The sequence below is a fragment of the Entelurus aequoreus genome, linkage group LG12, assembly GCF_033978785.1.
Source record: "Entelurus aequoreus isolate RoL-2023_Sb linkage group LG12, RoL_Eaeq_v1.1, whole genome shotgun sequence".
Lineage (NCBI taxonomy): Eukaryota > Metazoa > Chordata > Actinopteri > Syngnathiformes > Syngnathidae > Entelurus > Entelurus aequoreus.
The window spans coordinates 26,316,016-26,328,929 of NC_084742.1; the positions used below are offsets into that span (position 1 = coordinate 26,316,016).

The 12,914-nt window shown below is 38.2% G+C and overlaps 1 long non-coding RNA gene across 1 annotated transcript in view; it reads right to left on the reverse strand.

The window, feature by feature from the left end:
• Positions 1-1,101: 1,101 nt before the first annotated feature.
• LOC133661824 (uncharacterized) overlaps positions 1,102-12,914 on the reverse strand; it is a 41,263-nt gene continuing 29,450 nt past the window's right edge. Inside the window, exon 3 of the long non-coding RNA XR_009827999.1 lies at positions 1,102-1,156. This is a non-coding gene — a long non-coding RNA (uncharacterized LOC133661824). The remainder of the gene's footprint in view (positions 1,157-12,914) is intronic.

Genomic DNA, 12,914 nt, shown 5'->3' on the forward strand with positions numbered 1-12,914 from the left:
ACTGTTAGGATCCGCTGCTCGGATCACAGTTTGGTTACAGTTTAGTGTCACGTGTGTTTTGTTTCTGTTGCCATGACGGCAGATTTTGCTCACCTGCCTCTGGTTAGCGTTTCGGGACGCGCACCTGTTGCCCGAGCGCTAATCAGAGGGCTATTTAGTCTTCGCCCGGGCAGCACTCTGCCTGGCTTCCTAGTTTGTTCTCATGCAACAGCTGACGACCACTCTGCTTCCTGCTAGCTCTCATGCTAGATTATTTTGCTTGCTAGCTCCCATGCTAGTCGTTTTTGTTTTTCTCTTGTCTGATTTAGTTCTAAAATAAATCATTTTCCTACCTGCAAGCTGTGTCCGAGCCCGTCTGCATCCTTGGGAGAACACCTCGCACCACGATGCGACCCGGTCGTCACATCGGGCACTCAAAGTGGGGAAATCAATGTTCGACGATTTGACTGTGAGGTTGATCAAATCAGACTCCCCGGAATCGAATTGTTGACTATTCTATAGACACCCTTAGTACCAAGTACCATTTTCCTTAAAAAAAAATGCCACATAATTTTCACTCATCTACTAAAGTACTCTGGCTATATTGTGATACTAACAGTAATCGATAATCATCATCACTTTACTTACCATCAATGTGGGAATGCCAAGTGAATGAATGATGGGTTTTCAGTTCTCACTGCAAAAGCGCTAGAAAAAGAGTCTAGAAAAATGCTTTGTAAAATTAATAAATATTAATATTATCATTATTATACACAAAAATCCAAACCACTGTACCTAAAACGAGCGAATTAAGAAATAAATTACCACTCCAGGAACAGCATATGTTTATAAAAAGGCCATAAAAGCATACGATTTCCTACTTTGTTATCTATCCGTCTGTCTGTCTGTATATCTATATATCATTCCAATTCAAATACATGAATTTAAATTGAATTTGAATTGAAGTTGTAAACAGGAAGTAGAATTCAAAAGTCTATAAAGTTCCACATGATAAAGAGAGAAGATCTTTATTGCCACATGCACAACGTATGTAGTGCCACATTTTGTCTCTGCATTTGACCCATCTTCTCTTGAGGAGCATTGGGCAGCCATCGTGTAGCGCCCAGGAACCGTATCAGTCTCTTCGTGGTTCAGCTTTTCCGTCTGTGAAGTTTTCCTGTTTGGGCAACCCAGAGGGCAATGTGAGCGAAGTGTCCTCCCCAAGGACACCAAAGCAGCGACTCAAATGGATGGAGCGGGATTTAAACCGAGAATTTGCTGGTTACTGGACAACACAATCTGGTATATCTGGCATATTCCAGAATCATGGTTTACAACAGGGGTGTCAAAGTCATTTTAGCTCAGGGGCTGCATGGAGAAAAATCTAATTACATGTGGGCCGGACTGGTAAAATCATAGCATCATAACTTAAATATAAAGACAACTTAAGATGGTTTTCTTTGTCTTACTTTGGCCAAAATATAATAAGCACATTCGAAAAATGTACCCATTACAGCTAATCCTCTTGGCAAAACACTTCAAGTTAGTTGAAAATTCTTAGGAAAAAAATGTGTGCCGTTTTAAAAACACCATGAAGAACACAATGAAGTTAGACTTTGTCTCAGTTTACAAAGCCATTCAACTTTAAGCGTTTCCTGTTTGGCATCCTCATGTTGGCAGTTCACCATTAAAGACGTGTTTGGAAACGCAACCAAGTGTTTCCTCAAACCGCCGCATTTGTGACATCCGTAACTGCCACAACATGTATACTATATATAGTATATGCATATCACTTTGTGGGGTGACTCTGTGGAATCAATTGCATGAGGAAATCAAACAAAGCAATAACATCATTCAATTTAAAGATAAATAAAAAATATATATTCTTGATATAGGTACAACAAAAAGGAGGAAACGTAAAATATCTTAAGGATATACTGTATGTTATTCATATAAACTACATTTGAGGAAATTATGAGTTTCTTTGTATTTATGTTTATTTTATTTGAGTATTAATGGATGTAATTATATATGTATTCTGTAATTACAGTATATACTAAATGTACTTTATACTATAATTTATACTAGATGAATATTGTATAAGGTCATCATTCTGTTGTTGATAAAGATATCAGATTTTAAAGGCCTACTGAAATGATTTTTTTTTATTTAAACGGGGATAGCAGATCTATTCTGTGTCATACTTGATAATTTCGCGATATTGCCATATTTTTGCTGAAAGGATTTAGTAGAGAACATCGATGATAAAGTTCGCAACTTTTGGTCGCTGATAAAAAAAAGCCTTGCCTGTACCGGAAGTAGCGTGACGTCGCAGGTTGAAAGGCTCCTCACATTTCCCCATTGTTTACACCAGCAGCGAGAGCGATTCGGACCGAGAAAGCAACGATTACCCCATTAATTTGAGCGAGGATGAAAGATTTGTGGATGAGGAACGTGAGAGTGAAGGACTAGAGTGCAGTGCAGAACATATCTTTTTTCGCTCTGACCGTAACTTAGGTAAAAGGGTTCATTGGATTCCACACTTTCTCCTTTTTCTATTGTGGATCACGGATTTGTATTTTAAACCACCTCGGATACTATATCCTCTTGAAAATGAGAGTCGAGAACGCGAAATGGACATTCACAGTGACTTTTATCTCCACGACAATACATCGGTGAAGCACTTCAGCTACGGAGCTAACGTGATATCATCGTGCTTAAATGCAGATAGAAACAAAATAAATAAGCCCCTGACTGGAAGAATAGACAGAAGATCAACAATACTACTATCAACACCGAACCAAACGCTGGACCTGTAACCACACGGTTAATGCTGTGCCACCTGTCGAAGCCTAGCAATGCTGTTGCTAACGACGCCATTGAAGCTAACTTAGCTACGGGACCTCGTCAGAGCTATGATAAAAACATTAGCGCTCCACCTACGCCAGCCCTCATCTGCTCATCAACACCCGTGCTCACCAGCGTTCCAGCGATCGAAGGCGCGACGAAGGACTTCACCCGATCATCGATGCGGTCGGCGGCTAGCGTCGGATAGCGCGTCTGCTATCCAACTCAAAGTCCTCCTGGTTGTGTTGCTGCAGCCAGCCGCTAATACACCAATCCCACCTACAGCTTTTTTCTTTGCAGTCTCCATTGTTCATTAAACAAATTGCAAAAGATTCACCAACACAGATGTCCAGAATACTGTGGAATTTTGCGATGAAAACAGAGCTGTTTGTATTGTGATACAATGTGTCCGAATACTTCCGTTTCAACCATTGACGTCACGCGCAAACGTCATCATACATAGACGTTTTCAACCGGAAGTTCTCCGGGAAATTTAAAATTGCACTTTATAAGTTATTGGCATGTGTTGCAATGTTAAGATTTCATCATTGATATATAAACTATCAGACTGCATGGTCGGTAGTAGTGGGTTTCAGTAGGCCTTTAATATCTGAGTGATGCGCCAGAATATTATAAGCATTTGCTTCTCTTCTTCTTTTTTTAATTTACCTTGTAAAATTGTATGGATGGAGAGTATTGTTGGTTGTTGTGATTGAAATAAAGTCGAAGTCAAATCAAAATAATAAAACAAAAGCTATTATAAATACTTTGTATTAATACTATTGGCTTTTATTAAAATCTTTGAGAATTAGCAAGTAGTAGACATAGAGAGAGATCAGAAAGTATAAGAAAAAGTGTAAGAAAAAGTGTCTACATTTGATTGTTTGATTGTTTAAATTTGATTATTTATAGTCCGAAGAGGTATTATATGGAAGGGAGGGTGTTAGTTTAGGGTTGTAGTTGCCTGGAGGTGTTCTTTTAGTGCGGTTTTGAAGGAGGATAAAGATGCCCTTTCTTTTACACCTGTTGGGAGTGCATTCCATATTGATGTGGCATAGAAAGAGAATGAGTTAAAGGCCTACTGAAATGAATTTTTTTTATTTAAACAGGGATAGCAGATCTATTCTATGTGTCATACTTGATCATTTCGCGATATTGCCATATTTTTGCTGAAAGGATTTAGTATAGAACAACGACGATAAAGATCGCAACTTTTGGTATCTGATAAAAAAAAGGCTTGCCCCTACCGGAAGTAGCGTGACGTAGTCAATTGAACATATACGCAAAGTTCCCTATTGTTTACAATGATGGCCGCATGAAGTGAGAGAGATTCGGACCGAGAAAGCGACGATTTCCCCATTAATTTGAGCGAGGATGAAAGATTTGTGGATGAGTAAAGTGCAAGTGAAGGACTAGTGGGGAGTGGAAGATGCTGTGAGAGCCGGGGGTGACCTGATATTCAGCTGGGAATGACTAAAACAGTAAATAAACACAAGACATATACAGTATATACTCTATTAGCCACAACACAACCAGGCTTATATTTCATATATGCCACAAATTAATCCCACATAAAAACACCTAGGTGTTTGTTATGCTAGCTCCTAGCTACTAGCTACTAGCTCGAGCTAGTTATAGCTCGAGCGGGTAATATGGACGGGATCCCGTATATATAACCCGCCAATACAATTCAAACACCTGCACAACACACACACTCACTCAGCCCAAAGAACCGTTCACCTAACCCAAGGTTCATAAAGCTTATATATTTAACCAAAGTTACGTACATGACACGCACGTACGGGCAAGCAATCAAATGTTTGGAAGCGCGCGGGTGGGACCTGATATTCAGCTGGAAATAACTACAACAGTAAATAAACACAAGACATATATACACTCTATTAGCCACAACACAACCAGGCTTATATTTAATATGCCACAAATTAATCCCGCATAACAAACACCTAGTGTTTGTTATGCTAGCTCCTAGCTACAAGCTACTAGCTCGAGCTAGTTATAGCAAGCGATCAAATGTTTGTAACACAAAAGTCCTCCTGGTAAGAGTCTCTGTTGTCCGAGTTCTTCGATCTTGACTGCATCTTTCGGGAATGTAAACAATGAAACACCGACTGTGTTGTGTTGCTGACTTCCCTCGCAAAATACTCCGCTTCGCAAAGACTTTCTTCTTTGTTTGCTCAGCTTCTTTCTCCATAATGCAATGAACAAATTGCAACAGATTCACCAACACAGATGTCCAGAATACTGTGGAATTATGGAATGAAAACAGAGCTTTTCGTATTGGCTTCAATGGGGAAGCCATACCTCTGTTAAACTGGCTACGTCACGCGCATACGTCATCCTCCAAAGGCGTTTTGAACCGGAAGTTCCCCGGGAAATTTAAAATGGCCCTTTATAAGTTAACCCGGCCGTATTGGCATGTGTTGCAATGTTAAGATTCCATCATTGATATATAAACTATCAGACTGCGTGGTCGGTAGTAGTGGGTTTCAGTAGGCCTTTAAGACCTTTGTTAGATCGGAATCTGGGTTTAACGTGGTTAGTGGAGCTCCTCCTGGTGTTGTGGTTATGGCGGTCATTTACGTTAAGGAAGTAGTTTGACATGTACTTCGGCATAAGGAGGTGTAGCAGATTTTATAGACTAGGCTCAGTGCAAGTTGTTTTACGATGTCCTCCACCCTGAGCCAGCCCACTTTGGAAAAGTGGGTAGGAGTGAGGTGGGATCTGGGGTGGAGGTCTAGAAGTAATCTGACTAGCTTGTTCTGGGATGTTTGGAGTCTAGATTTGAGGGATTTGGAGGTGCTAGGGTACCAGGAGGCGCATGCGTAGTCGAAAAAGGGTTGAACGAGAGTTCCCGCTAGAATCCTCATGGTGCTTTTGTTGACCAGAGAGGAGATTCTATAGAGAAATCTCGTTCGTTGGTTGACCTTTTTGATTACCTTGGTAATTCCTTCTTACTGCCACATGATTAATTATTATATACCTCAGTCTGGACTTGATCCATTTTCTATTCTAGTGTAACACCAGATGCATGAACCTTCCTGTGCAGGACGGGCCTAAATCCCATATAGTCAGATTGCAAGGTGTATGACTCGTCTTTTGCAGCTTGTACTCCCTCATCAAAGCTCACAGTACACTTCCTTTCTACAAGAAGGAATTCCCTGCATGGGAAATGGAAAGGATTTCCTTTAGTTTCCATCTTGAGTGAATCCTTGCTGTACTCTTAAGAAGATAATATATTTCTAGCTGTGCAGTATTTTCACAAAAGATTGTTTTGGTTTACAAGTGTATTAGCGTGGTGTACTGTAGTACGCATGGGCAGGCTTTCAGTGCATGGACCCCAGCCAACATTTCACCAGTGATAAGGTCAGCGCCGCCAGAAGCATTACACCTGGGTGTTGACTCCAGTTCAAAACAAAAAGCTTTTATCAAAGTTACAAAAGGAAGGCGAAGAATTAAAATGTTCTTTGGAGCGATAATTACAGTCTTGATTAGGGTTTAAAATCAGGCCGACTTGATTGTAATGTTACCCCCTCACAGAGTTGAACATTAAAATGGCAGCATGTGATTAAGAGGCAATAGCCTGCTTTTTGATTTGCACTTTGCAGTATGGCGTTTGATTAAAAAAAGGTGTTAATTATTATATTAATATGTAGCTATTATGATCAATATTTCATCTACCTTGATTTGTTCCACATCAATGTCTATTTCTGCTCGTGTCTCAAGTTTTGTCAAGATTGAAAATGTGAGGGGAAGGAAAATAAAGTATTATTTAATAATAGTCCGCCTCCCCAAAGCTCTGTTATACATCTCGTTGAGCTCCCCCGGGTTGGGCGCTCTGCTTTAAAGCAATTAAAAGCAAAGTAACGAGAGCAGCGATAGTGAAAGAGACGAATGACCAGGGGTGCATTCTGTTCATGTTTATTGGCCCAACTATGCCTGAGGAGGAGATAATACATCTCTGAGGACTTTAGGGGTAAAATGTCCACGTCCTTGCTGCAAAAGGTGGACTTATTCAATATGTCAATGAATGCTCTCATTCATCCAGGTCATTGTCATCTCAGGGCATTCAATCGATCGTAACTGGACTGTTTAGTTTGTCTTAGAAGACGTTTTGCCGCTCATCCGAGTAGGCTTCATCTGTTTGTGCTCACAGACTTAGATTGGTCAGATCTAGTCCAGTGGCTGGTGCCCAAACCCCAAATATTTATACTCCAAAAACTGCCAGTAGAGACAGTCAGGCAACGTCTACTGATCACACCTTACAGGATAGATGCACACTAAACCCAGAACAGATTTGCCTTTTTGCTGGAACTTTGTCTTTTTTTTTGTTTTTGTCCTGTCCAGCTTCTCAGGCAAATCATATAGTTGATGTAGATGCCCATATCGGCTGTTCAGATGTACTTTACAAAAGAGAAGTGTAGGATACTTCTCTTGTTGCCTTATTTGTATTTGACTTTATTAAATGTATTTATATTATCATTTGGTGCAGCCGGGCCGGAGCAGGAGGGGATAGAAAGAAAAAGACAGAGGGGGAAATTGTGGGGACAAGAGGGGGATAAGACAGAGAGACAAAAGCAACAACAGCAAACACAACAATAACAACAACAACAACAATAGAGCAACATCAGCAAATATGACATGTACACATATGATGGTAAAAGTGATAGCAAATAAGCAGAAATAAAATAAAAAAATAATACAGAAATGACAATGAGCATTATTACACTACAAATGGAGCAATACAGATACTAATAGAAATAGCGCTAATGATAATGAACAATACCAATAATTTACCTTTGGAACTTTGTCTTAAGACTACATACTTTCAATGAATGGGAACGTTTTACTGACAAAAACATGGTTGTGCCATGGGATCAACTGTATCCTCAATAGTAGCAAACCTTTACCTAAAGGACATGGAAAAAAGACCTTCGAGCTCTTCCCAGGAAACATCACCTAGTCATTGGTCCCGATATGTGGATGACACATGGGTGAAAATCATAAACCAGGAAGTGCAAGTCTTCACGGAGCACATTAACTCAGTGGACAAAAACATCAACTTCACACATGATGATGTCCAAGACAATAAGTTGCCTTTTTTAGACAGTGATTTCTACATTGGGGAAAAAAGGGGCCTCCATGTTGGGGTTTACCAAAAACCCACACATATCGATCAATACCTACTTTTTGACTCACACCACCCACTGTAACACAAACTAGGTATTATCAGAACCCTACATACATACACACACACACACACACATATATAATCCACTGTATATATATATATATATATATATATATATATATATATATATATATATATATATATATATATATATATATATATATATATATATATATATATATATATATATATATATATATATATGTCTTAATTAGATTATCCAAAAAAATAGTGCTCAATACCGCGGTAGAGCGCAATATATGTATGTGTGGAAAAAAAAATCACAAGACTACTTCATCTCTACAGGCCTGTTTCATGAGGGGTCCCTCAATCATCAGGAGATTTTAATAGAAGCATTCACATACCATGGTTTATATAGGGCACAGAACGGGTGGGTACAGGCAGGCGTAGGGGCGTGGTGATTGGCTCATGTGTTATCTAGGAGGTGTTTCCTTCTGTGACGGCATGCTGATACAATTTTGCTGCGTTTGTTGATGGATGACAGGTCTGGGCGGTATATGATAAACAGTTTCTCTTTCAAGCATAGGTTGCATCTTTTATTACCACTGTTGTAAGGTGTGCTGGATGCAAGAATTTGCCATGATATTGAATATTCAACATTATTGTCTTTGAGGTTCCAAATTTGTTTGCTGAGTTCTGTAGTATTTCGCTGGCTTTGGTTTCTGACAGAGGCCTTGTGATTGTTCCATCTGGTTTTGAATTCTCCCTCAGTTAATCCTACATATGTGTCGGATGTGTTAATGTCCTTGCGTGTTACCTTTGCTTGGTAAACGACTGATAATTGTAAGCACCCCCCGTTGAGAGGGCAATCAGGTTTCTTGCGGCAGTTGCAGTCTTTGTCGGGTTCGCTCTGCCTGGTGGTAGATGGCTCCTTTGCAATTGTTTTGTCCAAAACCAGTCGTTTACCAAGCAAAGGTAACACGCAAGGACATTAACACATCCGACACATATTTAGGATTAACTGAGGGAGAATTCAAAACCAGATGGAACAATCACAAGGCCTCTTTCAGAAACCAAAGCCTGCGAAATACTACAGAACTCAGCAAACACATTTGGAAACTCAAAGACAATAATGTTGAATATTCAATAACATGGCAAATTCTTGCATCCAGCACACCTTACAACAGTGGTAATAAAAGATGCAACCTATGCTTAAAAGAGAAACTGTTTATCATATACCGCCCAGACCTGTCATCCCTCAACAAACGCAGCGAAATTGTATCAGCATGCCGTCACAGAAGGAAACACCTCCTAAGTAACACATGAGCCAATCACCACGCCCCTACGCCTGCCTGTACCCACCTGTTCTGTGCCCTATATAAACCATGGTATGTGAATGCTTCTATTAAAATCTCCTGATGATTGAGGGAACCCCTCATGAAACAGGCCTGTAGAGATGAAGTAGTCTTGTGATTTTTTTTCCACACATACATATACATAAATATATATATATATATATATATATATATATATATATATATATATATATATATATATATATATATATATATATATATATATATATATATATATATATATATATATATATATCAGGTTCAGCAATCAGGTTTCTTGCGGCAGTTGCAGTCTTTGTCGGGTTCGCTCTGTCTGGTGGTAGACGGCACCTTTGCAATTGCTTTGTTGTGGTTTGAAATGATTTGTCGTATATTGTTCATACAGCTGTAGCTCAATTTAATGCTGTTCTTGTTGAATATTTTTCTTAGGGTGTTGCCTTTGGGGAAGTGTTTGTCGATCAGAGTGAGGAATTTGTGGCCAATATTAGTTGAGACGTTTTTACTGTATGGGGGGTTGTACCAGATAATGTTGTTTCGTTTTCTGTTCTTTTTTGGTTGGTTTCCTATCGTGGGTTCGTAGGTGAGGGTGAAGTTGAATCCGCATTCATCAAGTGCTTTTTGGTACGGGGGGGTTGCTTGGTCGAATTCAGCTTTGCTAGATGACAGCATCGATAGTATTTTATTAATTCCGGTAGGTATTCTTTTCGTGGTGGTGGGTGGGTGGTTGCTGTCATGGTGCAGGTATTGGAGTGTTGTGTTGGGTTTCGTGAATGGTTGGTAGCTGTTATTTCTCAGGTTGAAAGTGACGTCGAGGAAGTTGACGGTTTGCTTGTTGGCTTCAATCATGATCCGTAGGCCGTTCTCTTTGAAGATTTGGCATATGCGCTTCTTGGTATTCTCGCTGCTCCTTGGCGAGGCGCGACACACTGCCAGTCCGTCATCACGGTAAATGCCAAGGTTCAGGTTGAGGCTAGCGAGCTGAGAGAGGAGGAAACTCCAACGAGTTCACACGTTTCTGCTCCGTCAAAACTCCCCATGGTAACATCAAATGTTGAATTGTTCTTTTTTAGCCATGGTGTGCTGTTGCGGATGAGTATGGAGTTCTTTGCGTGGATGATGATGTTTCTTTCGTTGCCTGTGATTGAGTCGTAGTCCGAGGCGAAGTCTAGTGCTTGAGTCAGTAGGTCTTGCATGATGGAAGGGTAAAATTATTCGATATCGAAGGAGATAAAGTTGTGCTGTTGTTTGTCTTGGATGTTGCTAAACCATTTGATTACTGCTGCTGTATTTCTCCATTGGTTGAGTGGTGTTTTGTCCGTGATTTTTGTGTTGACTCTGTCCAGGATTATTTTGCTGATTTTTCCTATTTCGGATTTAGTTGGGTTTATTAATCGGCATGATGGGTTATTTGCGAAGTTGGGTTTGTGGTCCTTCAATGTGATGAAGGCTTCCTTGTTGGCTGTAGCGTCCACCCTGTCCTCAATATCCAGTTCAGCCGCGATCCGTTTATTTTCCAGGTGGATGTTCTGTAAAGTGTTGGGTTGTGCTTTTTTGTATGATTTGGTGATGCTTCTGTCCAGTAAAGTGTTATGTTCTGGTATGTCCATTCTGTAGAAATGTGTGGTTTTATATATATATATATATATATATTAGGGCTGTGAATCTTTGGGTGTCCCACGATTCGATTCAAAATCGATTTTTTTTTTTCAATTCAACACGATTCTCGATTCAAAAAAGATTTTTTCCCAATTCAAAAGGATTCTCTATTCATTCAATACGTAGGATTTCAGCAGGATCTACCCCAGTCTGCTGACATGCAAGCAGAGTAGTAGATTTTTGTAAAAAGCTTTTATAATTGTAAAGGACAATGTTTTATCAACTGATTGCAATAATGTAAATTAGTTTTAACTATTAAATAAAAATATGACTTATTTTATCTTTGTGAAAATATTGTACAAAGTGTGTTGTCAAGCTTATGAGATGCGATGCAAGTGTAAGCCACTGTGACTCTATTATTCCTTTTTTTTTTTTTTTTATAAATGTCTAATGATAATGTCAATGAGGGATTTGTAATCACTGTTATGTTGAAATTGTAACTAATATTGATACTGTTGTTGATAATATTCATTTTTGTTTCACTACTTTTGGTTTGTTCTGTGTCTGTGTTTGTCCCCTCTCAATTGCTCTGTTTATTGCAGTTCTGAGTGTTGCGGGGTCGGGTTTGGTTTTGGAATTGGATTGCATTGTTATGGTATTGCTGTGTATTGTTTTGTTGAATTGATTAATTAAAAAAAAAAAAAAAATAGATAAATAATTTTTTTTTTTTTAAATCGATTTTTTAAAAATGAGAATCGATTCTGTATCGCACAACGTGAGAATCGCGATTCGAATTCGAATCGATTTTTTCCCACACCCCTAATATATATATTTATATACACAGTCATATATATATTTATATACACAGTCATATATATATATATATATATATATATATATATATATATATATATATATATATATATATATATATATATATATATATATATATATATATATATATATATATATATATATATATATATATGAATATATATATATGAATATGTATATATATATTTTTTTTTCCATAAATACATATATATATATATATTCATATATATAAATTAATATTATATATGTATATATATATATATATATATATATATATATTCATATATACATATGAATATATATATATATATATATATATATATATATATATATATTCATATTCATATATATATATTCATATTCATATATATATATATATATTCATATTCATATATATATATATATATATATATTCATATTCATATTCATATATATATATATATATATATTCATATTCATATATACATATATATATATATATATGGCTGAGGGCGGAGCAGACAGTCAGGTATTCCAAGCACTGCATCTACGTCATGCAGGGAGACGGCAAATGGATGAAATCAGTTTGTTGTGGTACCTGTGGAAGAGTACCTAGTGGGCAGGCCTAGGTTCTAGTCTGTTGATTGGTGGACAGAGAATAACAATCTTCTTCTTGTATTAAAAGGGCCACTTCCTTCATGAACTTCCTGGTGAAAACGTCCTCATGTTGTCCCTTGACTTGTTCTATTCTTTGAGGATGAATCAAATTGACTTCCCCACATTTGTGTTACACCATACTCATCTCCATTCTTTAATTTGCTCCCACTCTTCAGTTTTCCTCATCCACTTTAAAAGGCCTACAAGAAGCAAGGTAATGCTTGTATAAAGCAGCATTTGTTGTTGAGTATAAAAGGAGACTTAAGAGGCTTTTAATAAAGGCAGGTTTTAAATGCCTGACTCAGACATGTTCTCATAAAACCTAGAAGAGGTTGGTGAGTAATCCAGCTTCATGTGGCTTGTAAAATCTCCAATGTTCTCCTCTGACCACAATGACAATATGACCATCCAGAGTGTTTGGCCATCTTAAGGTGATCCTCCAACGAGCTTCCATTTTCCTTTTCTTGTCAAGTGTGATTATGTTTGAACGGGGAAGA